Here is a 24941-nt window from a genome sequence, read left to right as displayed (position 1 = left end):
ATAATGCTAGTCCTCAACAACTCTGAGAACTAAGTATTTCCCTCTGCATTCTATAGATGAGAAAAACATATTCATCATTCCATACATTTTTAGTGAGCATATTCTCTGTGCACGTCACTGACCCAGGAGCCCAGGCTACAGTGATGAACAGGCAGACAAAATTCTCCACACCCCTCACAGAGTATACATCTTAGCTGAACAGAAAAGAGAGCAAGGAAAAGGGAAAGGAACATATACATAGATAAACAAGAAAAATATCAGATAATGGCAACTACCAGCAGAGAACAAAAATAAAAGGAAAGGACAGAGTGTATACAGACAGCAATTTTATTTTATTTGGCTGCAGCATGTGGCATATGGGATCTTCATTCACCGACCAGATATTGGAATTGTGCCCCCTGCATTGAAATCGCAGAGTCTTAACCACTGGACCACAAAGGAAATCCCCAGAGAGCAATTTTAGAGTGAGTTGTCAGAGAAGGCCTCTCTGGGCTGGCTCTATTTAAAATAAGATTAGAATAAGAAAATGTCAAGCACATGAAGATAGGAAGAACAGGGACTTCCCTGGTGGTCCAGTGGTTAAGAATTTGCCTTCCAATGCAGGGGACACATGTTCAGTCCCTGGCTGGGGTCCTAAGATCCTACATGTCATGGGGCAACTAAGCTCACATGCCCTAATGAAGACTCAGTGCAGCCAAAAAAAAAAAACACAAAAAACTGGAAGAGCATTTTGGGCTGAAGGAATAAGCAGTACAAAGAGGCCTAAAAAGCAAGAATGGACTTGGCATGCTCAAGGAGCCAAAAATAGAACAATGAGGTTGGGTGCATGGTCAAGGAGAAAAGGCTAACAGACCACGGGGCAGGTCACACACAGCTCAGTCAATCACGGCCAGGAGTCAGGATTCCATTCTGAGTGCAACAGGAGGCCACCTGGAGGGGGAGGGATGGTTGGGAATGTGACATAAACCACTTAACCTTTTCCAGAGATTTCTCTGGTCCTTGTACAGTAGGGTCTTGTGGCAGAGATACAGGCTGAAGCAGGGCAACTAGTTAGATTACTGCAGGAAGCCTAGGTGAGAGATGATGTGGCTTGGACTAGGGTGTTAGCAATGAAGATGGAAACTCCAATACTTTGGCCACCTCATGTGAAGAGTTGACTCACTGAAAAAGACTCTGATGCTGGGAGGGATTGGGAACAGGAGGAGAAGGGGAAGACACAGGATGAGATGGCTGGATGGCATCACCAACTTGATGCACATGAGTTTGAGTAAACTCCGGTAGTTAGTGATGGACAGGAAGGCTGGCGTGCTGCGATTCATGGGGTCACAAAGAGTCGGACACGACTGAGCGACTGAACTGAACTGAAACTGAATGAAGATGGCAGGAAGGTGATAAGATTTGGGAATGTTTTTGAAGATAGAACTAGAAGACTGAAATTGCTGAAGGACTGGATGATGATGGTGGAAGAAGAAAGAAATCAAAAGTAAGGCCTAGGGCCTTGCGCGAGTGGGGCAGAGCGTGGAGAGTGCTACCAGCTGCCCAGGGTCCCCTACCTGCAGCCCGGCAGGGAGGAGTGCCCGGCAGCTGGCCTGCTGGAGCCCTGTCCCAGCACAGCCCAGCATGGCACGGCCCGGCGTGCCCCGCAGGGCTCGGGAAAAGGCAGCCGCAGAGGTGCCCACCAGCCCCAGCGCACCCGGCTTCTGCGCATCCTCTTGCGGAGTGGGAGTCCCGGACCTTCCCTGCCTCCTAGCCCTGCCTCCCAGCCCTGCCTCCTTCTGCAGAGCAGAGCTCAACAGAGCTTGGTGGCTTTTGCCTTTCACTCTGGGAGGAGAGGAGCAGACGATACAGAGAAAAGAATGAATGTCAAAGGAAAAGTGAGTTTGTCAATGCTGGTTGTCTCAGCTGTTGTTGTATGTGGGGAATACAGCCACAGCCCAGAAGGCTCTCTGTTCTGGATAAATCCATCAAAAAACCCCGAAGTTGGTGGCAGCAGTATTCAGAAGGGTTGGTGGTTTCCGAGATGGCTTAACAACGGTTACCACGAGGAAGACGAAGACACAGAAGAAAAGGAACAAGGAAGACAAAAGAAAACTTCATCTCTCGGACTGATTCAACCCACTTAGACGCCCCGAGGTTGCGACCATGGAATGGAAGGCGCCTGCAGTGTGGGAAGGCCCTTTGACAGTTTTTGCTGTCGGAAGTTACATTGAGCATTACTTGGAGGAGTTCTTAACATCTACTAATGAGCACTTCATGGTTGGCCACAGAGTCATAGTTTACATCATGGTGGATGATGTCTCCAAGATGCTTTTGATAGACCTGGGTCCTCTTGCGCTCCATCAAAGTGTTTGAGATCAAGCCTGAGAGGAGTTGGCCGGACATCCTCACGATGCATGTGAAGACCATTGGGGAGTACATCGTGGCCCCCGTCTGGCATGAGGTTGACTTCCTCTTCTGCATGGACTTGGACCAGGTCTTCCAGGACAAGTTTGGAATGGAGACCCTGGGCAAGTCGGTGAGCAAAGCTACAGGCCTGGTGGTACAAGGCAGATCCCCATAAATTCACCTACGAGAGGTGGAAGGAGTCTGCAGCATATATTCGCTTTGGCAGAGGGGATTTTTATTACCACGCGGCCATTTCGGAGGGAGCACCCACTCAGTTCCTGAACATCACTCAGGAGTGCTTCAAAGGAGTCCTCAAGGACAAGAAAAATGACATAGAAACCCAAAGGCATGATGAAAGCCATCTCAGCAAGTATTTCCTTCTCAACAAACCCACTAAAATCTTATCCCCGGAATACTGCTGGGATTATCATATAGGCCTGCCTTCGGATATTAAGCTTGTCAAGCTATCTTGGCAGACAAAAGAGTATCATGTGGTTAGAAATAACTTTGACTTTGTGCCAGTACATTTCTGAATTTGAGAGAGTATTATTCTGGCTACTTCCTCAGAAAAGTAACACTTAATTTTAACTTAAAAAAAAAATACTAACAAAAGACCAACACAGCAAGTACGTATTATTTCTCCTTGTAACTTTGAGCCTTGTAATATGAGAGAATGAACCTGTGGTAATCAGATGTAAATTCCCAGTGATTTCTTATCTATTCTGCGTTGGGGAGGCAGGGAAGAGGATACACTATCAGTTGAACCACAAAAAAAAAATTGCCATAGAGAAAGAAAAAGCCAGAAACACTCTATGTGTGCCAGCTGACGTACTGAAGAGAAGAATGCGAAGGGAAGTGTTTGGCAACAAGATACGATTGTGAGGGGCTGTCCTCTTGATTTCAGTGTCTTCCTATCTCTGCTGGGTCTGAAGCAACACAGGGTTGCTTTTGCCTCAGGAGAACTCTTAGTAGGCCCCAGTCTACCTTGTTGATCCTCAAATGGTTTAGTCAACGTCCTTTCCTTATCAGGACATTGTCTGGCTTCTGTGCCAAGACTAGTCGAGATTCCCAGTGGATGTGGTGGAGATGTTGGGAGTCACAAGCAATCTGAATGGGCCAGTGGGTGCTCTGCATGAAGTGAGAACCAAGCCTCAGAGTAAGTTGGCAATGCGTTGCTGTAAGTTGGCATGAAATAAGCAAAGAGAGGGCAGAAAGACAGGGAGCTGGGGGGCAGTGCCTCCTCTGAGGGGCACAGGGCATGCGGTTGGCACGTAAATATGGCCTGGATCCGGGCGCTGAATGGGAGGCGGTGTGGGTGGTCTCCAGTCTCCTCAACCATTACGACAGCTGAACCAGTGTTGTCCTGCCCAAGTCGTGTTCAGCATGCACGTTCCAGACCCTGGAGCCTGAGTCTTCAGATCCTAGGCCAGAAGAAGTGGATGGTGTCACAGGAGACAGAGACCTGCAGGGGACTGAAGAGGCTTGCCAGGGGTTACATTTCCCAGACCTGGACTTCATGACAGTCAGTCATCAGTGAGTTCTGCTGCCCCCGCTCCAACCCTCAGCCCATCAAGCCCCAAGCTGGAGGACTAACATCAAGGAACCTCTCATTTCCCCTTGCACTACTGAAGTATAACAACCAGACGTGTTTAACAAAAATGGGCAATTGATTTTATATCAAAAGTAGAGGGGATGGCAATGGGAGATCCAGTCCTTGTAACTGAACATCTTGTCATTCAGTTCCTTTCTCTAAAAGACGCTATCAGATCTTATATATTCTTTAAAGCTAAGCAAGTCGATGTAAAGGAGGTTAGGAGGCAACATTTACGCATGCAGGCACGTTTATATTTTGCTTGTGTTCCAGTTTACGACATTGCTTTCCATTTTTAAGCAATTGACTTGGAAGAGCCACTGCACTGGCTTGATGCTCAGCACTGTGAGCTTCTTCGATAAAATGAAACCTTCATTTTCTCTGCTGTTTCACTGTGCCCCCTACTCTTCAGTTCTTGCCAAAATTTTTCACAACCCAGTAAAACAAAACCAACAAAAGTCCTGAAGAAGTGGGCTTGTAAAAGAAAAAAGGCGATCAAAGGTCGGTTAGGACTCTCGCCTCTCTATAATTCAAGTTTTTTGGGATCCATTCTGGAGTAGGGAAAGTTCATAATTTAAGCCTGAAAGCAAAGAAAATATACCCTCAAAGATCAGAGAAAAGGAATGATGTTTCCTTTTGAAGGGATCTTGATTTTTTTTTTAAGTTCACTTTTTAAAATCCAAATGGACAAACTCAAAAATCTTATTAATAATGTTAAAAAACTAAAATTCCTGATTTACAATTAAATAAATTATTTTCTCAGTAAAAAAAAAAAAAAAAAGTAAGGCCTAGATATTTTGGCATGAGTACTTAGAAGGAATACTAGCACTTCCCCACTTACTGAGGTGGGGAAGACTGAAAGAACAGGTTTAGACTACATCCAGAGTTCTCTTTCGGTCACATTAAATTTGCAACGTTGCCTAGACATCTCTCTGGATAGGAATCTAGAGTTCCAGAGAAAGTCTGAGGATGAAGCTACAGATTTGAGGGTCATTAGCTAACGGATGTTATGGCAAGCCATCAGATTAAAACAGAACATCTACAGAGGGTGAATAAATAGAGAAGAGGCCAATTTCAGAACATGAGGCATATTATTATTTAGAGGTTGAAGACAGACAGAGATTTTCTTTTTAAGAGTTTGGTTTTTAAAAATATTTACTTATTTGGCTGCACTGGGTCTCAGCTGTGGCACATGGGATCTCAGATCTTCGTAGAGGCATGGGAACTGTTAATTGCAGCCCGTGGGATCTAGTTCCCTGACCAGGGATCGAACCCAGAGGCCCTGCACTGAGAGCAGAGTCCTAGCCCCTGGACCACAGGGAAGTCCTGAGAGAAGGAGACGTGAAGAGAGTCAAGGGAGGTATGAAGAGACCCAGGAAAGCAGAGTGTCAAAGAGAGATCAGCCTTGTCACATGCTGCTGAGAGAATAAGGAAGACCAAAACAAAGCAGTGGCCTTCAGCTTGGCAACATGAAGGCCACTGGATGGCACAGACAAGAATAGTCCCTGCGGAATGATGAGAAGAGATTAGAGTGAGGGGAGGTAGTCAAAGCCAAAACAAGAGACCATTGTTAAGTTTTATTGAGAAGGGAATGCAGAAACTAAAAGATAGCTCAAGAGGGGAATAAGATCAACAGAGTTTTAAGTTAATGAATTTATCTTGTAACATTTGAGAAACAAAATTAGAAAACATTTTTCATTTTGGGGGGGCTGTTTTCAGGTAAGAAATATTCACTTCAGTTCAGTCGCTCAGTTGTGTCCAACTCTTTGGGACACCATGGACTGCAACACGCCAGGCCTCCCTGTCCATCACCGACTCCCAGAGTTTACTCAAACTCATGTCCATTGGGTCAGTGATGCCATCCAACCATTTCATCCTCTGTTGTCCCCTTAGAGCATACTTATTTGCTACTGAAAATTATCCAGTGATGGGTAATTTCACAATGGCAGAAAGAAGTGGCATAATTATAAGATCAAAGATCCATAAGACTTGGTCTTAAGACAGTTCATAATGTGCTCAAGGTAAAAGAATTGGTAGGAAGGGAGCTGGAATACCTTCCCGGGTCTGTTTGATTCATATATACATCCTTTTTTCCCCACACCATCAACAGTAATATAATAGAGTAGCATTTGCAAAAGATTCCAACTCCAGGCTCTGAATATCATCAGAACAGTTAGAAGGAATCTTAACTTGGGAGAATTAACACAAACACACACCCCCTTCTACATAAGCAAGCTCTGTTCATCATACAGAATCCTATGATTGCATTTTCACTCAAATGTCATTTATGTGTGTACATCTGACTACGGTCCTACCAGCAGTAGAGTCTTCCTTGTTGTCCTTTTATGTACAGAGTGGCTTTGAGGAGGGCATGGGGACATTGAGATATATCACTGTGCAGAGTAAGGGGGAACAGGACAGGAAATAAACTCTCTAGTGGCTGCAATAAGGCAGTTAAAAATATTTTAAGAATGTCAGTTGTGTATTTACATTTAGCAAAAGTGAAGATGGAAATCAAGTTATATGATCGTTGTTTCTTTCCTCTTTACATAGCAATCTTTGGAAGGGAGTGGCTATGGCTATGCCAGGAAGTGGCCTCTTGTCATCTGTTTCCCATGCCCACTCCTGCTCTACCACGTGGATGCACAACTCCACCCCCTCAGCCCCATCGTTCTCTCACCTGGTTTCGCATTATCTGTTCTAGTTTACGTCTTCCTTCAGGGCAACACAGATGCCATCTCCCCCATGATGTCCTCCCTGATTCCTCCTTCTCTGAACCTTTACAGCACTAAGTACTAGTGAAGGGAAGTCGCTCAGTCGTGTCTGACTCTTCGCGACCCCATGGACTGCAGCCCACCAGGCTCCTCCGTCCATGGGATTTTCCAGGCAAGAGCACTGGAGTGGGTTGACATTGCCTTCTCCAACTAATTCACTAGTTTAGTACGCAATAAAATAACAGAGGCTTTGAATAAGTTAAACTGGCTAGTAACAACTAATTAGTTTTCTTCAGTGATCACTGTTCTTCTACATAGGAAGGATAATTCATGGATAGTCTTTCTGGTCTATCTTCAACTATTCTTACACTACATAATCAATTAGGGACATCTTTTTACAGATACATGAAGAGAACACAGGTAGCTTTACGTAAGCTGAGTTTGTTAAATCTATTTGTTATGACAAGGGATTTCTGACACAAAACTTGCTCACTGCACACTGAACTCCGAAGAAGTGATGAAACAAGACAGCTGATGTTAGGAGGTATATGGGAGTGGGGTAGGGTGAGAAGTCACGGATAAGTTAAAAACTGGCAAGTATCTGCTGAAGCAGAGCCACTTTTTAGGGGGCATGAGAAAAACTGATAAGTCACCATTTTGGTCTCTTTAGAGAAATCCATTTGTGGTTAAGAACTTAAGACCATTTGCTACCATTCATGCTGTAAAATGCAGTAGTCACACTATTTCCAAAAGGATCCTGAAAACTGTAGTGCAAAAGAAATCTAAGAAAATAAATAATTATAAAACCATCAACATTTTTCAAAGAAATGTGCTCAAAACAGTGACTTTTACAAAAATGTGAATTTGTTTTAAATGAAAAAAGAATTCTCTCTATGAAAGATCAAAGACTCATTTCACAGATAACTTATACTGCATTAATGACTTGGTTAACAGTGTACAAATAAGGGTCGTGGACTTTTTTCATTAGGTCTGAGCGATCAATATAAATACTGATGGGGGAGTGTTTTGTATCCCAAACTCCAATATTCCAGCTTTGTGTCCTGTCCTATTATTATAATTTGTAAAAATCTTAACAACGTAGTCATTCAAGTTTTCGTAACTTCAATGATGTGTTAGAGGACAATGCATCTTGGTTTGAAGAATTTGTTGTATTCGAAGGCCGGAACAGTACTCAACCACGATGATTAAATACATAAAATGATGGGTGAGTCCTTAGTGTGTCAAATGTCTTATTTTTTAGTTCTGAAGGGGCATCCCTATCTTTAAACTCCCCTGCAATATGAACTATACCATAACAGGTAACTGCAAAGGCCAGGAGTGTCTGAAGAACCATATCTATTGGCAGTGATTCATCTTCCTTTTCTGTTAATCGCATATAAGAACGATGCTGCGCAGCGGAAAAGGCCGTGTGGGCTACGGCAAAGAGGCCGATGCCCACCAGCCCCTTCCATAGCGACGGCGCCATGACTCCAAAAGAGCAGCCCAACTTTAGCTCTTGATCACATTAAGCCTTTTTTTTTAATCAGAAAAAAGGTTTATTACAAGGGCCAACCAAGGAGAACAGATGGGCTTATGCTCAAAAAAAAAGTCATACATATATATGTACGCGACATTACTTTGCCAACAAAGGTCCATCTAGTCAAAGCTATGGTTTTTTCAGTAGTCATGTATGGATGTGAGAGTTGGACAATAAAGAAAACTGAACACTGAAGAACTGATGCTTTTGAACTGTGGTGTTGGAGAAGACTCTTGAGAGTCCCTAGGACAGCAAGGAGATCCAACCAGTCCATTCTAAAGGGGATCAGTCCTGAATATTCATTTGAAGGACTGATACTAAAGCTGAAACTCCAATACTTTGGCCACCTGATGCAAAGAACTGACTCACTAGAAAAGACTGGTGCTAGGAAAGATTGAAGGCAGGAGGAGAAGGGGACGACAGAGGATGAGATGGTTGGATGGCACCACCGGCTCAATATACATGATGAGTAAACTCTGGGAGTTGGTGATGGACAGGGAAGCCTGGTGTGCTGTGGTCCATGGGGTCACAAAAAATCAGACATGACTGAGCAACTGAACCGAACTGAACTGACTGGGTCACTTTGCTGTGCACCTGCAATTATCACAACATTATTAATCCGCTATACTCCAATATAAAATTAAAAGTTTAAATTAAAAAATAAAATAAAATAAGGAAAAATGAATAAAGAATGTCATTTTACACTGATAAATTCTCATTATCTTCATCCATCATTAGACTATCTTTAAATGTATTAAAGCTAAAACTTTAAATGTATTAGAAGCTAAAACTTCTAGAAAATAAGAACTTTTATTGGAAGTAAAATGGGTTTTATTATAAAGCATATTTTATCTCCTAACTTTGTCCAGTGTTTCTTTACTCTGAAAATAAATAAGAAGGCAGGAAAAAAAAAAAGAACAACTTTTTTTTTATCATATTGTCTTTTTTTTCTTTCCATATTAAGTCTTAAAACTATTGTCTCATTCCAATATCAGAATGAGAGTACTTTTCAGTAGGAAACTCAGTGTGATGATTGGCCATTGTTACTTTGAGAGGCAGCTTAGTCATGGAAAGATCCAGATGGATTTGAGTTGAAACTGGCTCTGCTTCACCTCTGATAAGCTGAGTGAGCTTGGGCAAGTCTCTTTCCAAGCCTGGCTTCCCTCACAGACAATGGGAATAATACTACCTACCACTATGTATCCACACGGGCCTGTTCTGCTAAAAACCCTGCAGCGGCTTCCCGTGGTTTTCAAAAATCAAATCCGAAACTCTTCAACCTGTCTACAACTTCCTCAGCCTCACTTCTCACCTACCTCACATGCCATACTCCAATGGCAATGAATTTCTTGGGATATTCCTCACCCCCAAGCTTTTGCTTTTTCGGTCCCTGCTGTTCTCACACTCTCAGCCCACCTGGCTCCAGCATCACTCCTGGAAGCCTTTCTGGATTTGTCAACTCCCATCCCTTCCCCACATAAACACATTGGGTTCTTGCTTGTGACCCTGACCACAGCTTAATCACTGTAGTCACCCCACGGTTTATTTATTTACAGGACCACCTATTCCATAAAACAAGGGTTCGCTGGGGGAAGGGCCTGGGCTTTATTCATCTCTGTATCCTCGGCACAAACACTGGTGTCTGCTTCACCTTGCTGATGCCATTTCTTCATTGAGGAAATGGGAAGAATATCACCTATTTGAAAGGTCAGAATTAAGTTTAAATATTCAATGGTTAGGGGACTTCCCTGGTGATCCAGGGCTTAAGAATCCACCTTCGAAGGCAGAGGACATGGGTTTGATTCCTGGTCAGGGAACTAAGATCCCTCCTACCTAGGAGAAACTAAGCCCACACCACGGCTGAAGAGTCTGGGTGCCGCAATGAAAGATCACGCATAACGCAACAAACAGCCCATGTGCCGCAACTAAGACCTGATGCATCCAAATAAAGAAAGAAATGTTAAACACACACACACACACACACACAGAAACAAACAACAACAAAAACCAGAGCCTACCACAGGGTGTCAGACACAGAGCTGGCCTTCAGTACATTTGATTTATATTCTCAGCATGTCCAGACTTTGCTCTCTTTTCCTGTTCTCTGTGTCCAGGCTCTTACACTGGTCCCGTGTCATCCCTAAGTCCTCTCCCTGATCCCCATCCCTGAGCAGTGAGGGTCCCAAGCCCCAGACCTCTCTTGGGCTCCCACTCCTGCCTGCCTTTTGAACTCTAAGGCTGACTCAGCTAGGGCACCAATACAGTACTGCAAGTATCTCCTGAGTACGTCTGTGCAAGACAAGGATGTTCCAGATGCAGTGAAACTGATACAATATGGACAAGGAGGTAGTGGGTAGAGAGGGCTTCACTTGTAGCTCAGTCGGTAAAGAATCTGCCTGCAATGCAGGAGACCCGGATTCAATTCCTAGGTCGGGAAGATCCCCTGGAGAAGGGAATGGCAACCCACTCCAGTATTCTTGCCTGGAGAATCCCACAGAGCAGCCTGGAGGGCTACAGTCCATGGGGTCGCAACACGACAAGAGTCGGGCACCACTTGCCGACTAAACCACCACCACCACAGTGGGTAGAGAAGAGGTAGGGAGACAACGAGACAAAGGAAAGTCATGCAATTCACGAAAGAAAAGTTTACATATCTCCAGGGGCAGCTTAGATGAAGTGGCACGTCCGGGGGACCTCAAAGGATGAACTTAAGCTGAGGGGCTGTTTCCAGAATTACTTGTGTTCCACAAAACACATTACTGAAGTGCTCTTGCTCCTCAGATGAAACATAAAATAAACTCAGGAAACGTTGCTACTACACACCCCTCTCGAAGTCACAAGGCACAGCAGCGAGATGCTGACAGGTCTTGAAGGGACCTTATTTAACTTTGTTTAATCTAGCATCCCACATTTGTTTGGCCACTAGTTCTTAATTTCCTTCCCCCGCCCCAGGATGATATTTATAGCTTCTTGAGGATCACACTTCAAGAAACACGAAATCAGGGACTTCCCTGGTGGTGCAGTAGCTAAGACTCAGAGTTCCCAAGGCAGGGGGCATAGGTTCTATCCCTGGTCAGGGAACTAGATCCCTCAAGCTGCAACTAAGGGTTTGCAGACCACAACTAAAGACCCCGAATGTTGCAACGAAGATGGAAGATCCCATGTGCCGCAACTAAGGCCTGGCACAGCCAAACGTGTATATATATTCATATATAAAGAAACAACACGTTAAATCCTTTCAAAGTTATATATTTGCATTTTTAATAGGACCTCTCAGAAATAATATCTTAACATCAGATTTTTTTTTAATAACATAATCATCAATTTAAAAAATCCTCCTGGCATCACGTCCAAAGGAAAACATAATGGAAGACCCTGCAGAGCTGAGTGAATAGCTGTCAAGACAGGATGAACTGCCTCCCTTCCCTAGTTGGAGCGGGGCGTGGTGGGGGGTGTGGAGACTACAAGCCTTTCTCTCAAGGGAGGGAAACTCAGCATCTGTGAGTGAGTCCCTTCCTTCTTTGGTAGGATGTTTACGCCCTTACAGCGGCCCTCCCACCCTCTCTGACCTGCTGACTGGCTAAAAAACACCAGACTTGAAAGCAAAGGGAGCAACGTTGCATAACAACAAGCCGACAACATGTTCTACTCCTTAATATTTAGCAAACTGTCACGCCTGTAAGAGGCAAGAAGGAAAGGGTCATTGTCCACTTCCTGTCCCCACCCTGGAAGCACGGTGCTCCAAGACCCAGTCTGGGGGTGAACACACGTTTACTGGGAACCAGACGCTGCTCATGGTACAGAGGAAAACAAGATCTACTTCCTAGTCTCAGGCCCTACTTCCCAGGCCAGCAAGGAAGATGAAAACAAATAGCAATGCAGCACTCGGAGCTCAGGCAAACAATGCCAGAATAAGAGGTGAGGACAAAAATGCCTGCAAGGCATAATGCAGGGACTCCGTAACCTTGCCTGGGCTTAAGGCTGGAACAGAGGCGTGTTAAAACAAGGACATTCCTCTTAGTTCTTGAAGATTGGAAAGGGGTTTTCCAGGCAAATAGATCAGGTTTTCCAGGGAAATAGATCAATCATCTATAAAGAAATAAAAGAGGGTTCCAGTTTGAGTAGAAGAGGGTTGGACAGAGCAAAAATAAATAAATAAATAATAGAGGGAAAAAAATTAAAAAGCAGTTGATCTTTCTGACAGGCTGGCATACTGAACAGACGCCTCTACTTTCACCAACTCCTGCTTTTTCCTTAATAACAAAACCACTCAGGAGACTTGTCTGGTGGCCCAGTGGTTAAGAATCCACCTTCCATTGCAGGGGATGTGGTTTTGATACCTGGTCGGGCAAAGAAGATCCCATACGCTGTGGGGCAACTAAGCTACAACTAGAGAAGCCCCCACGTGCCACCACTAGAGAAAGCGTGCTCACGGCAATGAAGACCTACCACAGCCAAAAACAGAGTTTAGGACAGGGAACGTGGAGAGGAGATGATGATGTAAAATTGGGGAAGCTTGGGATACAATGATTAACTAGTAACAGACTTAGCAGACTTAAGAAATCTGAATCTTAAATCAGATGCAAGGAAAGCTGAGAATTCGACTGACTTAAACCACAGAATCCTTACCGGGCCCAAGACTAGCCATACTGGGTGCTCCTGAAAAGAAGCACTCAGACACTCTCAGTCGTGTCTGACTCTGAGACCCCATGGACTAATGCCTGTCAGGCTCCTCTGTCCATGGAATTCTCCAGGCAAGAATACTGGAGTGGGTTGCAATGCCCTCCTCCAGGGGACCTAGAGCAGGGGAGCAGGATGCTAAAGTAAGGACCACAGGGAAAGCAGTTTGAAAAGAGGTTAGAGCCCTAGACAACCCCCTTACTGACAGAATTCAGGATGCTTTGTCTCCTCTTTCTCTCCAAGAAAAAGAACTGCAAAAAGCAAAATGGCTGTCTGAGGAGGCCTTACAAATAGCTGAGGAAAGAAGAGAAGTGAGAGACAAAGGAGAAAAGGAAAGATACACCTATTTGAATGCAGAGTTCCAAAGAATAGCAAGGGGAGATAAGGCCTTCCTCAGTGATCAATGCAAAGAAATAGAGGAAAACAATAGAATGGGAAAGACTAGAGCTGTCTTCAAGAAAATTAGAAATACCAAGGGAACATTTCATGCAAAGACGGGCACAATAAAGGACAGAAATGGTATGGACCTAACAGAAGCAGAAGATATTAAGAAGAGGTGGCAAAAATACACAGAAGAACTATACAAAAAAGATCTTCATGACCCAGATAATCAAGATGGCATGATCACTCACCTAGAGCCAGACATCCTGGAATGCAAAGTCAAGTGGGCATTAGGAAGCATCACTACGGACAAAGCTAGTGGAGGTGATGGAATTCCAGCTGAGCTATTTCAAATCCTAAAAGATGATGCTGTGAAAGTGCTGCACTCAATATGCCAGCAAATTTGGAAAACTCAGCAATGGCCACAGAACTGGAAAAGGTCAGTTTTCATTCCAATCCCAAAGAAAGGCAATGCCAAAGAATGCTCAAACTACTGCACAATTGCACTCATCTCACATGCTACTAAAGTAATGCTCAAAATTCTCCAAGCTAGGCTTCAGCAGTACGTGAACCATGATCTTTCAGATATTCAAGCTGGATTTAGAAAAGGCAGAGGAACCAGAGATCAAATTGCCAACATCCATTGTATCACTGAAAAAGCAAGAGAATTCCAGAAAAACATCTACTTCTGCTTTATTGACTATGCCAAAGCCTTTGACTGTGTGGATCACAACAAACTGTGGAAAATTCTTCAAGAGATGGGAATATCAGACCACCTGACCTGCCTCCTGCGAAACCTGTATGCAGGTCAAGAAGCAACAGTTAGAACTGGACATGGAATAACAGACTGGTTCCAAATTGGGAAAGGAGTATGTCAAGGCTGTATATTGTCACTCTGCTTATTTAACTTATATGCAGAATACATCATGAGAATTGCCAGGCTGGATGAAGCACAAGCTGGAATCAAGATTACTGGGAGAAATATCAATAACCTCAGATATGCAGATGACACCACCCTTACGGCAGAAAGTGAAGAAGAACTAAAGAGCCTTCTGATGAAAGTGAAAGAGCAGAGTGAAAAAGTTGGCTTAAAGTTCAACATTCAGAAAACTAAGATCATGACATCCAGTCCCATCACTTCATGGCAAATAGATGGGAAAACAATGAAAACAGTGTCAGACTTTATTTTTTGGAGCTCCAAAATCATTGCAGATGGTGGCTGCAGCTGTGAAATTAAAAGACACTTGCTCCTTGGAAGAAAAGCTATGACCAACCTAGACAGCATATTAAAAAGCAGAGAAATTACTTCGCCAACAAAGTCCATCTAGTCAAAACGATGGTTTTTCCCAGTAGTCATGTATGGATGTGAGAGTTGGACCATAAAGAAGGCTGAGCGCCAAAGAATTGATGCTTTTGAACTGTGGTGTTGGAGAAGACTCTTGAGAGTCCCTTGGACTGCAAGGAGAGCCAACCAGTCCATCCTAAAGGAAATCAGTCCTGAATATTCATTGGAAGGACTGATGCTGAAGCTGAAACTCCAATGCTTTGGCCACCTGATGCAAAGAGCTGACCCATTGGAAAAGACCCTAATGCTGGGAAAGATTGATAGTGGGAGAAGAAGGGGATGACAGAGGATGAGATGGTTGGATAGCATCATTGACCGATGGACATGAGTTTGAGCAAGCTCCAGGGAGGTGGTGGACAGGTAAGACTAGCATGCTGCAGTCTATGGGGGTCACAAAGAGTCGGACACAACTGAGCAACTGAACTGAACAGAGGACTTCCCTGATGGCTCAGATGGTAAAGAATCCGCCTGCAATGCAGCAGACCTGCATTTGATCCCTGGGCTGAGAAGATCCCCAGGAGCAGGGCCTGGCCACCCACTCCAGGACTCTTGCCTGGAGACTCCCCATGGACAGAGGAGCCTGGCAGGCTATCGTCCATGGGGTCACAAAGAGTCGGACACAACTGAGCAACTAAGCATAGCACAGCACAGTCTCTAGAAAGCATGAAAGAGAAACGTCTAGTACTTGCTGTGAAATAGTCTAAGGAAGGGGGTGGGGGATATAGATGAAAAGAAAGTGTTCATGAAGGGATCATTTGTGAACCTGGATAGTGGGAACATGGAGGTTTATTGCACTATTCTCTCCACTTTTGTCAATCTTTGAAATTTTCCATAGTAAAAAGCAAGAGTGTCTCTGGCGCAGGAGTACCAGCACGGCTGAAGGCGAACAGAAAAAGTCAGGGCACTGTATCTACTGATGGTGAAATGTCAGAGGAGAGGCTCTCGTACGCTCTCTCCTGTTGACTGCCATAATGTTGTCAGGTGGCCCACACTCTGCAAGAGGATGAAAGACTCCTCCAGGTGAACAGAGCAGAAGGAAAACCAGAAGACGCTGCTCCAGAGGCTCCCAGGAGACAGCCCTCCCAGATCAAGCTACAGGGAGGCTCAGAGTTAATGATCTCCATCCCATATTCGCTTTCCTGACAGCTTTTTTTTTTTTTTGGACAGTTTTATTAAGACATAACTCACAACTCAGTTCACCCTTTTATTTTTATTTTTTTTTTCTTTTAAAATACTTTTTATTTCCCTTTATTTTTCAATTTTTAGAGTAATAAATTTTAATCCTAGGAACTCCAAAGTTGTCTAATGAATCAGTTCACCCTTTTAAAAAGTATACAATTAAATGGTGTTTAGTAGTATAACCATCATCACTGGGTGGTTTATTAAGCTAGAATATTAAGCTTTATTAAGATGTAACTCAATTCCATCTTTTAAATTAATTTATTTATTTTAATTGGAAGCTAATTACTTTACAATAATGTGGTGTTTTTTGGCATACATCGACATGAATCAGCCACAGTTGCCCATGTGTCCCCCATCCTGATCAATTCAGTTTTTAAAGTGTACAATTCAGTGGTGTTTAGTATATACACAGAGTTGTACAACCATCACCACAATCAATTTCAGAATATTTTCATCACCCCAAAGAAAATGCTATGCCCATCAACAGTCATCCCATTCTCCAGCCCCAGGCAACTACTGATCTATTTTCTGTCTCTATGAATTTGCTTATTCTGGACATTTCGTTAAAATGAAATCATACACCATGTGGTACTTTGCGAGTGGCTTCTTTCATTTACCACAATGTCAAGGTCTTGAGAGCTCTTTTTTAATTCCCCTGTCCTGCCCTTAATCAGAAGCAACACAGCGAAAGATCACATTTCAGTGACATACTGGGAATGCCTCTAATGAAGATACAGACCACAGCAAACACACAAAAACAAGCTGAAGGAAACAGCTACTTTTGGAGGGGGATGGGGAGGTGGGGTGGAGAATACCATTAATATTTTCACAAAAAATGAAATAAAACTGTGCCTATGAAACAAAAATAGGATACTATTAAAACCCTAAGAGAACCACCATCAAAAAGAGCTCTCAGAAATTGACAATTTAATAGCAGAAATTTTAAAAATTCAACTAAAGGATTGAAAGATAAAGTGGAGGAGATCTCCTTGAGAGCAAAATCGAAAGACAAAAATATGGAAAAAAGGAGGGAGAATATTTGTAACAATGTTCCAGAGAACCAATACAGGGGTTCAATGTCTGAACAAGAGAAATTTCCAAGAAAGAAAAAAACAGAAAAAAAGACAGAACAATGAAGTCAGTACAGTAATGCTCAACAGCATCAATGAAAGCAAGATGATGATGGAGCAATGACTTAGGAATTCTGCAGGAAAATTATTTCCAACTTAGAATGAAATCTAAGAACCCAAACTATTGATCAACTGTGAGAACAGAACTTTTAAAATATTTCTCAGGTATTTAAGATCTCACAAATTCACATTCCAATAAACCTTTTCCTAAGAAGTTCCTGTAGATGTCCTTCACCAAGCTGTATTCAAGAAAGAGGATCTAGTAGAGACAGGCAACAGAGACTCCCGAGAAGACCACATGTAGAAGCCAACCAGACTAGCGAAGCGCAACCCAAGTGGTGAGCGTGTTGAAGACAGCCATAACCAACAGCCCCACGGCCATTAAACTCTCTTTGCTTCTGTTAACCCAAATACTTAAAATTATTTTTATACAATTTTCAAACATACTCAGAAGTAAGCCCCTGACACCCAATCACCCAGATTCAATAATTATCAATACTTTGGCCTATTACTCAATCGATTTTCTTGCTTTCTGTTTTTTCTTGAAGTATTCTAAAACCTTGTTTCCACATCGTATCATCTCACCTCTGTATACTTCAGAATCCATCTCTACACTACCCATTTTTTAACACCACATTACTATTAAGGCACCTAGAAAAAATAACGATACTCCCTTGATATTGGTCCATAACAAAACATCCCCTGCATCTCAAAAATGCCTTTTTTAAATTAGGCTGTTACAGGCTCAATTGTATTCCCCTCAAAAAAAAATTGTATATGTTGAATCCATGTGCTCTGGTATACCTCAGAATGTGACTGTAACTGGGGATAGGGGTTTTAAAGAGGTAACTAAGTTAACATAAGGCCTTTAGGCTCCTTATTACCAAATTTAGACTTAAATTGAAGAAAGCAGGGAAAACCGCTAGACCATTCAGGTATGACCTAAATCAAATCCCTTATGTTTATACAGTGGAAGTGAGAAATAGATTTAAGGGCCTAGATCTGATAGATAGAGTGCCTGATGAACTATGGAATGAGGTTCGTGACATTGTACAGGAGACAGGGATCAAGACCATCCCCATGGAAAAGAAATGCAAAAAAGCAAAATGGCTGTCTGGGAGGCCTTACAAATAGCTGTGAAAAGAAGAGAAGCAAAAAGCCAGGAGAAAAGGAAAGATATAAGCATCTGAATGCAGAGTTCCAAAGAATAGCAAGAAGAGATAAGAAAGCCTTCTTCAGTGATTAATGCAAAGAAATAGAGGAAAAAAACAGAATGGGAAAAACTAGAGATCCCTTCAAGAAAATTAGAGATACCAAGGGAACATTTCATGCAAAGATGGGCTTGATAAAGGACAGAAATGGTCTGGACCTAACAGAAGCAGAAGATATTAAGAAGAGATGGCAAGAATACACAGAAGAACTGTACAAAAAAGATTTTCACGACCTGGATAATCATGATGGTGTGATCACTCATCTAAAGCTAGACATCCTGGAATGTGAAGTCAACTGGGCCTTAGACAGCATCACTACAAACAAAGCTAGTGGAGGTGATGGAACTCCAGTTGAACTGTTTCAAATCCTGGAAGATGATGCTGTGAAAGTGCTGCACTCAATATGCCAGCAAATTTGGAAAACTCAGTAGTGGCCACAGGACTGGAAAAGGTCAGTTTTCATTCCAATCCAAAGAAAGGCAATGCCAAAGAATGCTCAAACTACTGCACAATTGCAGTCATCTCACACGCTAGTAAAGTAGTGCTCAAAATTCTCCAAGCCAGGCTTCAGCAATACGTGAACCGTGAACTTCCTGATGTTCAAGCTGGGTTTAGAAGAGGCAGAGGAACCAGAGATCAAATTGCCAACATCCGCTGGATCATGGAAAAAGCAAGAGAGTTCCAGGAAAACATCTACTTCTGCTTTATTGACTATGCCAAAGCCTTTGATTGTGTGGATCACAATAAACTGTGGAAAATTCTGAAAGAGATGGGAATACCAGACCACCTGACCTGCCTCTTGAGAAATCTGTATGCAGGTCAGGAAGCAACAGTTAGAACTGGACATGGAACAACAGACTGGTTCCAAATAGGAAAAGAAGTACATCAAGGCTGTATATTGTCACCCTGCTTATTCAACTTCTATGCAGAGTACATCATGAGAAACGCTGGACTGGAAGAAACACAAGCTGGAATCACGATTGCCGGAAGAAATATCAATAACCTCAGATATGCAGATGACACCACCCTTATGGGAGAAAGTAAAGAGGAACTAAAAAGCCTCTTGATGAAAGTGAAAGAGGAGAGTGAAAAAGTTGGCTTAAAGCTCAACATTCAGAAAATGAAGATCGTGGCATCTGGTCCCATCACTTCATGGGAAATAGATGGGGAAACAGTGGAAACAGTGTCAGACTTTATTTTGGGGGGCTCCAAAATCACTGCAGATGGCGACTGCAGCCATGAAATTAAAAGACGCTTACTCCTTGGAAGGAAAGTTATGACCAACCTAGATAGCATATTAAAAAGCAGAGACATTACTTTGCCGACTAAGGTCCATCTAGTCAAGGCTATGGTTTTTCCAGTAGTCATGTATGGATGTGAGAGTTGGACTGTGAAGAAGGCTGAGCACCGAAGAATTGATGCTTTTGAACTGTGGTGTTGGAGAAGACTCTTGAGAGTCCCTTGGACTGCAAGGACATCCAACCAGTCCATTCTGAAGGAGATCAGCCCTGGGATTTCTTTGGAAGGAATGATGCTAGAGCTGAAACTCCAGTACTTTGGCCACCTCATGTGAAGAGTTGACTCATTGGAAAAGACTTTGATGCTGGGAGGGATTGGGGGCAGGAGAAGGGGACGACCCAGGATGAGATGGCTGGATGGCATCACTGACTCGATGGACTCAAGTCTGAGTGAACTCCGGGAGTTGGTGATGGACAGGGAGGCTTGGCGTGCTGCGATTCATGGGGTCACAAAGAGTCGGACATGACTGAGCGACTGAATTGAACTGAACTATTTCAACCTGACTAAAGTCCTTAAAAGAAGAAAGGAGACTGATGGAAAAGAACATGAATACGTATAACTGAATCACTTTGCTGTATGGCAGAAATTAACACTGCACTGTAAAACAACCATGTATCAATAAAATAAATTAGAAGCAGGAGGAGGAAGATAAGGAGAAGAAGAAGAGGAAAGGAGATTAGAACCTATGGAGAGAAACCAGAGCCAAGTGTGTGCCAAGGGTCCACCGTGTGAAGAGGCAGGAACAGGGTAGGCATGGCCAGCCAGGGGGAGAGGCTGCAGAGGAAATTAACCGCTGGTACCTTGATCTTGGGCCTCCAACTGCCAGAACTGTGAGAAAATTAATTTCTGCTGTTTAAGCTAGCCAGTCTCTGATATTCTGTTATGACAGTCGTAGCCAACAAATCCACAGACTCTCTGAATCAAAATAGGGTTCATACATTACATTTGGTTCTGATTCTTCACTCATATTATTTTTTCATGCTTTTGACTTGTTACAGAAGCCAAGTCAGTTGTCCAACACTCTGAATTCATCTGTTTGCTTCCTTAGAGTATAATTTGTCATCCTTTCCCCTCTTTCTAATAAACCAAAGTTAGTTAGAAGAGAGAAAATCCTGAGTTCTCATCACAAGAGAAAAATTCTTTTTCTATTTCTTTAATGTTATACTTATATGTGATGATGGATATTCATGAAACTTATGATGATAATCACTTCATGGTGAATGTAAATCATTTCATTATGCCGTATCCACTGAACCTATACAGGGTTGAGTGAAGTCGCTCAGTTGTGTCTGACTCTTTGAGACCCCATGGACTGTAGCCTACCAGGCTCCTCAGTCCACGGAATTTACCAGGCAAGAGTACTGGAGTGGGTTGCCATTTCCTTCTCCAGGGGATCTTTGCAACCCAGGGATCGAACCTGGGTCTCCCGCATTGCAGGCAGATGCTTTACCCTCTGAGCCACCAGGAGTTATATCTTAATAATACTGGAAGGAAAAAGGAAATTTGTAAAAATGTAAACAAAATATTCCTGCTAATTCCTTTTTGTTTTGGAAAATATCGTTTTTATTCATGTTAAGAACTGATTCAATTTGTTGTTATTATTATTTTAAAGTGCATTAGTAAATTTGAAAAAAACAAGTTAGCTCTAGAGGCCTGATTGACTTAGAGGTCAACTTTAAGGTAAGACTGTTCTATAGGTGGTACTGCATCCTCTCTTCAACCTGACAAAGAATGATTTGGTAAACTGGATTCAGACTTTTTCTGGCAATACTGGCCTTATCCATGAGCTAGTGAAGTACCTGCTCATCCCTTCCACGCTGTCCATCTGAGTTAGCTGAGGGCATTCCCTGCTTCCCACAGAACAGTTTTGCTTTGACCTACTTGCTGAGAACGGAGGTAGGCCACAGAGAAATCAGAAGTAGAAAAGACATGGCAGACCATTCTCTGTGACCATATCCTACCAGATGTCTGATGTCTGACCCACGCGAAGCCCCAGTAGTGGTCAGCCTTATATTTCCTAGGAGTCACTCACAACCCTGCCCACTGACTTTCCCATCAAGACCTTGTATAACCCTCAGGGAAGCTAATGCCAGACTATGAACCTGAGTTCATTCAGTTCATTTTTAGATCTAACAGTGGTGTTCCCCCTTTTAAACAAAGTTTGCTAGATTTGTGCTTGCTCCTTTATTTTAAAAAACTAAACAGTGTATAGTTTTAGAAATACAGACATGATTTTGGGACAGAGGGTATACCAGTAGCTTCTCAGGGATCAGTAATGTTCAATTCGATAAATTGGATGGTGGAAACACAATTTTCACTTTATTGTTCTTTACCGGTAAATATACATTGAAAGCATTCTTTGGTATTTATGAAAGGTTTCGTATGAATTCTTTTTTTGTGAGCAGTCCACCGTGGCTAGAATAGTGAGTTTGAAGAGTAGAGTGAAAGGCAAGTTTAGAGAACAAACTTATGGTTACCAGAGGGGAGAGACAGGGAGAAGGAATAGTTACCGGAATTTGGGATCAACATGTACACACTGCTATATTTAAAATGGATAACCAACAAGGTCCTACTATATAGCACAGGGAACTCTGCTCAATGTTATATGGCAGCCTGGATGGGAGGGGAGTTTGGGGGAGAATGGATACATGTATACGCATGGCTGAGTCCCTTCACCGTGCACCTGAAACTGTGACAACATTGTTAATCGGCTACAGTAGTAGTTCTATTAGTTGCTCAGTCGTGTCCGACTCTTTATGACCCCATGGATGTTGACTGTAGCCCACAAAGGTCTGTCCATGAGATTCCCCAGGCAAACATACTGGAATGCGTTGCCATGTCCTTCTCCAGTTAATCGGCTATACTCCAATACAAAATTTAAAAAAAAAAAAAATGACTCCAGTGAAAGGAGAAAAGACTGGAAATGGAGCTAACTCTGTAGGCAAATGGGAGTCTCAGTGATGCTCTCTTGGGAGGATCATCAAGGATATTTAAACCCAAGGTCCATTAAAATGGCTTTCTCACAATCTATCCATGGAGAAGGACAGGGAAAAAAAATTTTTTTTTCCTACTAAGTTACCAGAAGAAGAAATATCCAACATTGTAAGCTTCTCACAGAGAGACATGTAATATGGTTTCGAAGTATTTTTCCAATGAAAGGAAATCCAGCTTGCCCTAGGAAACACATTTACCTTGAATTCTTAAAAGACACAGAGCTGAGACAGAGGCAGAACAAAGGTTTTAGATGACAGACCTGGGAAATATCTTGGTAGGCTGAGTGACAGGTCAAAACTAGCCAAATTTATCTCAGCATCTACCATCTACCGAGAACATAGGCTATGCCAAGAGCTTAACAGAGTTTATCTCATTTAATCCTCACAACCTCACTGGGAAGCTGAGACCCAGGGAAGTCACTTGTTCAAGGTCACAAAGCAACTCAATTAGCAACCTAGTTTGCTAGGCTGAACCTAGGTTTTCAGATTTAAGTTTCAACCTCAAATAAGATTTCTTCAGCTGCCAGAAATTAACATTCAAAACCAGAATCTTCTTTACTCTCACGCCATCTCTCACCCTGAGAAGTGCCATTCAACCCCAATCCCTGGGGCATATGAGGGTATCAGCACCTTAGAAAAAGGATTTGACCAGACTGATTTCATTCATTAAACACTTGGGGATCCTCTGACAGCTACCAAGAAACATTTATCTGCTCTCAAGGGCAAGTTCGTCTTCAGGAGTAAGCTCCAAGAGGGTTCTCTGGGCCACTCGCTCCCAGCTTACCTTTGTCTACCTCCCCATCAGTACTTGAAGACTTTGCAGAGGTCAAGTTCTGCCATTGTAGATGGGGATCCCTTATCACAAAGACTGCCGAGCAAGACCCCTTAGCCAGCCTATTCCCCACCTGCAATTTTCTCTCATCCTCGGGGCCGCCAAGATCTGATGGGTGTGTGTAGCCGAGAGAACAGCACAACCAGCCCTAGGGCAGAGTCATAGCTAACGGAGCAGTCCCGAAAGACAGCCAGAGAATTTTAATGAAAACCAGAAAACTCCTGGCCGCTGAGTCCAGCTACAGCCCAGGCTTGCCAGCCCCTCCCCCTGCGGCTGAGAATCCCTGAGCAAGCTTCATTCCCGAGAGCAGGGAAGAAGATCCCTTTCGTATTCAGCAATGCCTTCCACGGTGGCCACTTTCCAGGGTCATTTAGGTGAGCGGCAAGGCACAGGCTAATTGCAGCAGGACCCGGGGACCCGGAGAAGCACAGGGTGTGGCAGCAGCAGGTCTGAGCCAAGAGATTATGAAACAGTCATTTGAACAAAATAAATAAATAAAAGCCTCTTTCCTTCTGCCAAAGCTGTCTGAACACAGCTGCATACAAGGCTAGCGAGGAATCTTAACAAGCTTAAAGGGACCGTATTTCAGATACTGCGGAACCAAAGGGGAAGAAAGGGATATTTTGATCACTTACTACATGTCAGGTGCTCTGATTTCATTTGACTATGAATTTGACTATGAATTCCATTTGACTATGATTCCGCCTTGACTAAAAGGTGGGAATTATAAACTGCATTTAACACATAAAAATACTGACTGGGAGAGGTTAGATAGCTTGTCCAAGGCACACAGCTGGCAAGTGGGGGAACTAAGACTCAAAGTTCAAAGTTCATCAGAAATAAACTCAACATCCTGATTTGTCCTGTTTAATAAAAAGAAGGATCATTTACTGAACATCAGCTTTGTGCCTGGAAGTAAGCTAAGATTTTTATACACACGATAACATCGAATCCTCACAGCAACCAGATAAAAGTCTTTATCATCTTCATTTTTGATGAGAAAACTAACACTAGATGCTAAGTAACTTGGCCAAAGTCATGACACTACCAGGATTTGAACCCAAATCTATCTATTTCTGGAGCCACCTCGCTCTTCCACGTATTAATAAAACGCTCACCTTAACAGCCTGCAGGCTTCCCTGGTGGCTCAGATGGTAAAGAATCTTCCTGCAAGGCAGGAGACCCGGGTTCAATCCCTGGGTTGGGAAGATCCCCTAGAGGAGGAAATGGCAACCCACTCCAGTAGTCTTGCCTGGAGAATTCCATGGACAGAGGAACCTGGAGTGCTACAGTCCATGGGGTCCCAAGGAGTTGGACATGACTGAATGACTAACACACACAAAGCCTACAGAGGGGAACCACAGACACCATCACGCTAAGCAGCAAGCTGCAGATAGACAACTGCCCACTTCTTAACAGGTAATTTACATTCTAGGATTACCTTTCAGTTCTTCCAAGCGCTCCTCAGAATCGTGACTCTGGGAAGGCTGACAGGGTTGCTTCCCACCGACCGTGGGCTCTGTTGACACTTCGCGTATGAAGGAGAAGGCCACCACCACGACGGTGTACCTGTGACACCGGTGCCTGTAGAACCCGACAGCTCCTTTCTTCAGGCTCTGCTCCACAGGCCCACATACCTCACGGCAGCCCCCCTCCTTCCC

The 24941-nt window shown here is 43.3% G+C and overlaps 1 protein-coding gene and 2 pseudogenes across 2 annotated transcripts in view; 1 reads left to right on the top strand and 2 right to left on the bottom strand.

Moving 5' to 3' along the window:
* The window catches only part of RAB30 (RAB30, member RAS oncogene family), a 122813-nt gene that overhangs the window by 44337 nt on the left and 53535 nt on the right, over positions 1 to 24941 (bottom strand). The window lies entirely within an intron of this gene.
* LOC105603991 (N-acetyllactosaminide alpha-1,3-galactosyltransferase-like) lies at positions 1857 to 3094 on the top strand (annotated as a pseudogene).
* LOC114110164 (ER membrane protein complex subunit 5-like) lies at positions 7781 to 8182 on the bottom strand (annotated as a pseudogene).

Source organism: Ovis aries, chromosome 21, assembly GCF_016772045.2.
Source record: "Ovis aries strain OAR_USU_Benz2616 breed Rambouillet chromosome 21, ARS-UI_Ramb_v3.0, whole genome shotgun sequence".
Taxonomy (NCBI): domain Eukaryota; kingdom Metazoa; phylum Chordata; class Mammalia; order Artiodactyla; family Bovidae; genus Ovis; species Ovis aries.
This window is presented reverse-complemented; position numbering and strand designations above follow the sequence as displayed.